General features: G+C 36.7%; 1 non-coding gene across 1 annotated transcript; it reads left to right on the top strand.

Annotated features, from left to right (window-relative positions):
- The first annotated feature begins 596 nt into the window (after positions 1-596).
- Positions 597-671, top strand: Trnat-ugu. The gene has a single exon. It is a non-coding gene; the product is annotated as a tRNA-Thr (tRNA).
- The last annotated feature ends 3,985 nt before the right edge of the window (positions 672-4,656 follow it).

The following is a 4,656-nucleotide window of genomic DNA, read 5'->3' as shown; positions in this document are numbered from 1 at the left end:
TTATTATATGGACAGCAGCTATTTTTCCAAATACTTTGTATAGCACTGGGAGGATAGAGATGAGGTGGTAATTTCACATACACTCTATTGATCCTTTTTTGTGCAGTGGTTTTACCTCTGCATACTTAAGCACATCAGGGAAGTTTGCTTGCTCAAATGACTGACTGATTATTAAGGACAGAGGGTGTGCTATTTTATCAAATACAAATTTAATTACTTTGGTGGGTATTTGATCCCATCCTGGAGCATTTTTGTTTGTTAATGATAAAATAGCATTTTTACATCTTCAGCTGAGATTTTACTAAATATCACAAAGTGGTCACTATTATTGTTTAGGCCAAAGCAATTCACACTGTTTTGATAAGTAATCACATTTACACCAAATTTTGTTACATTTATGAGAAACTTATTAAAACATTGAGCTATTTGAGAAGAGTTTGAAATAGTAACGTTGTTTTGTATGTTTTTTGAAATTTCCTGGTGGTTAACTGTTGTACCTAATTCTGATTTAATGAAAGACCATACTGCTTTAGTTTTATTCTAATGTCCTAAAATGCGTGCAAGGGATAAGTCCCTGCAGACGCGCTATCCTCTGTGCCCACGGTGGCTCAGATGGATAGAGCGTCTGCCATGTAAGCAGGAGATCCCGGGTTCGAGTCCCGATCGGGGCACACATTTTCAACATGTCCCCAATGAAGTACGTCAACGCCTGTTTGCAGCTAGGGTGTCCATTTAATTATCATTTCACTTGTAATTGAATTAACAGCAACTCTTACAAGCGTACCTTCTACATGAAGAATAGAAATCTTTACAAAACTGACTCATTCCTCATATGATTTGTTCACTGCATGAAATAGAAACAAACACTTTAAGTATCAATGAGCACACTGTACCACATAGTATTTAGTATTGCAGTTTTGGACAACCTGTTTTTCCAGTTGGAAATTAAGTTTCTTACAAAATGCTTTCTTTAATGTGCACTCCTCTCATATTTAGTTACATGGGTAGCAACATTTTATGTTTAATGCCTTATTACGAAGCTTCTCTTCATCATTAGGGATTCTACAGTTGGCCAGTGAAAAGCTAAACACACTATATAACATTACTGACCTGGTTATATCGCTGGTATTCTTTGGTAATTTTGAAGTCTCATTCTCTGAAATTGGTTGGAGATTTAACCTAATATTTAAGTGATGGGCATGACACCATTGATTTAAACTTGAGATTACTTCACATTTCTTAGCACCAAAACATATAATGATGAATATTTACTTCTGCTATCAACTATTTTTATAGTTCAAGTAAACCAAGTCAGCTACTACGCTTGATTAACTCTAAACAGCAGCAGGTTCTTTCCATGATGAAGTCATCATTCAAGTCTACAAAAAATAGATCTTCACAAAATAGCATTTGATAGAACTCCGTCACTAAAGCTTTACTAACACTTTAATGCAGAGATGTTACATGGACATCTACAGCCAGATTTTCCAAACAAGTGCATGAAATAATCACACTCAGTGAGTGTAACAATAAGATCTGCTCATGTTAGTGACTTTGACATTGAAATGTGGAATGGATGAGTGCATGCTATGAATTTTTACAGTGAGATATTAAGATGAAAATAGCTAATCAAGACTCTGCCAGGGAGAAGTTACTGTAACAATTACTGGGAGCAAAATTCCTACTGCTATATAAAGAGGACAATGTCAAAATTAGTGGCAATGACATTATGGGAAGCCAAGTAATAATTTGGTTTATCTATGTGATAGATGATTGGGAAGTAAATAAAGTTGGGTGGAATATTTTATTAATACCAGATGCACTGCTGTGGGAATTTACCGAGCTTCTTGGAAATTTCACAGGATGGTAGTTTTCTTAATTGCCAAATTACTCTGATAAAATTATTTTCCAGTTCAGAAAAATTAGAGCAAGAAAATTATAACTACAGTTATAATGTCATAAACATACTTAATGGTCCAAATAATAATATTTTCTGGGTGGTGGAAACTTTAATTACGAATAACTTTTTAGTTAATGAATTTTCAAACATAATAAAATGGTCACTGAAAGAGTTAAATGAGGACTTTCAAATAATTTATATCATTCTGGAAATGAACGATTGTTACCTCACGATGTGTTTCTGCATATATGGCTCTTGAATAAAGATTTCTCTTAAAGGAACATGTACAGTGAGAAATTAACTATATCATTGGCATTAGCAGAACTCCAACCGATGAAAAATGAATTTTACTGACATGCCACTCAAATACGAATTTGGGTGCTTTATGTAAATGTGATACATCTACTACCAGCATAATACAAAAAGGAAGTAAGAAAGTTATGTGAGGAGTAGAGTTATAGCAAATTGCGTTATCCACACTTGCTAAGTTTCAAGTTGCTCAGCTGTACAGTGAAACATGTCTTCTACTGCCCCCACCTCAAAAAAGTGAGTCTACAGTTCTCAAATCCAAAATGTTGCATGTAAATCAGTGTTTATGAAGTTACTCTTGATTGCTTTAGTACTGCAGATAAGCTAGCTGGATTATGAAAACCACCAAATTTGGGAATCTTTAACCTAGCATACAGATGCAAGTTTTTGAGGTTAACACAGTATTTAAAATAATAATAAAATGCTGTAAAATAATAACAGAGCACTTGCTTACATAGTACACAGATCTACAAAAGCAAACTTAGCGATAGTGGCATGCAAGGACAGTCAAATTAATATGAAAAATATGGGAAAAAAGTAAGTAAACTATCCATTAATACAGAAGTAATTGTCATAGTTGTTACATGTATTCCACTGTAAGGCAAGGTGGTCAATGTATTTATGGAAAACTGTTGGCAGTTGCATCTGGAAACATAATTGTACCAAGGCATGCACGTCTTTATCTGAAGCAAAGGACAGCCATAAATATCTTTCTTCGGGGCTCTAAAAATATGGAAATCATATGGGGAGAGATTGGGACTTTACAGAGAAAATGTAACGGTTTTCCCAGCAAAACATCTGCAGCCCACACTATACAACCTTAGCAGGCATTTTATTGGCAGGTTGCTTCAACTTTGCTGCAGAGTTTTGTCTGGGAAGCTTTCACACAACCTCCATACAATCCCAGTCTCATGTGATTTCCATATTTTGGGAGCCCTGAGGAAAGACTTTCTTGGCCATCCGTTTGCTTCACACCAAGAGGTGCACACACAGGTACAGTCATGGTTCTGTAGACAACTGCAAAACATTTTTCCATGAAGGAATTGACTATCTTGTCTCGCAGTGGCATAAATGTATTCACAGCTATGGTGATTACTTTTGAAATAATAAACAGTTTACTTACTTTTTTCTCATCAGTCTTGTTTTCATTTGATTGCCCATTATACATGGAGCTTTCATCTCATGTACTCTTCCTCAAGTTTTGTATCAGTGTAGCCAAACACACTACAAAAAAAGATGAATGTAACACGGTTCAGATCCCATGAAGAGCCAATCACAAAATATTTTGATTTCATTCATGACTTTTAAATTATTTTCTAATTCTGGTATGTTGACTCAATGGTAAATCTATAGTGGCAGATTCATGATTAGGTGGGGTTTCTTAATTAACACATACTAATATAACAATGAAAACAATAAATTAGTGATAAAATTATTTAATTAGATAGATAAAATATCTACTCACCAAATGCTGGCAGAACACACACACAAAACTGTTGTGAGTGGCAAGTTCTCAAAGTCAGTGGCTCCTCCTCCAGGCAGAAGGGTTAAAGAGGAACGAAGAAGTGTGAAGCAAAAGGACTGGAGAGGTCTAGGAAAAGGGGTAGATTTTGGGAAAGTCACCCAGAACCATGTGTCACAGGAGACTTACTGTACAGGATGAGAAGGAAAGACAGACTGTTGATAACTGAATTGGACGAGATTTGAAAACCTGAGAGCTCAAAGGCAGAAGACAGGGTAATATGCAAGACAGAGATTACTATTAAAACATCATGCATGAGTTAATAAGCATGAGAAGCTAAGTGCTTTGTACGTAACAGAGGTGGGGGGGGGGGTGAAAAATAGATATGAAAGACAACAAAAGATGTAGAAAACTAAAATGGAGTGAAGCAAAGAGTAGTTACAGTGAAGAAAAGCTGAGAAGGACGATATTAATGTAAATTAAGGTCAGGTGGGGGGCAAGAACCAAGGACATGTTGTAGTGCTAGTTTCCAAATGCGGAGTTCTGAGAAACTGGTGTCCAGTGGGAAGAATCCACATGGCGCACATGGTGAAACAGGCATCAAGGTCATGAATGTAATGTTGTAGAGCATGGTCTGCAACAGGATATTGTGAGTTGCCAGTACATACCCTGTGCGTATGACTATTCATTGTAATTGATAATTTGGTGGGAGTCATGCCAATGTAGAAGATTGAACAGTGTTTACACAACAGCTAGTATATGGTGTGTGTCGTTTCACAGGTGGCTCTCCCTTTTATTTTTTTTTTTTTTGCCAGTTACAGGGCTGTTTTAGGTGGTGGTAGGAGGGTGCATAGGGCAAGTCTTGCAGTGGGGACGGTCACAGGGGTAGGAGCCATACAGTAGCAAGATGGCTGCAGGTGGAGCAAAGGGTCTGACAAGAATGTTGCAGAGATTTGGGTAGGGGGGTGTTGGAAAGCTATTCTAG

The sequence above is a fragment of the Schistocerca piceifrons genome, chromosome X, assembly GCF_021461385.2.
Source record: "Schistocerca piceifrons isolate TAMUIC-IGC-003096 chromosome X, iqSchPice1.1, whole genome shotgun sequence".
In the NCBI taxonomy this organism is placed as follows: domain Eukaryota; kingdom Metazoa; phylum Arthropoda; class Insecta; order Orthoptera; family Acrididae; genus Schistocerca; species Schistocerca piceifrons.
The sequence above is the reverse complement of the archived record's forward strand: the minus strand, read 5'-3'. Positions and strand labels throughout refer to the sequence as shown.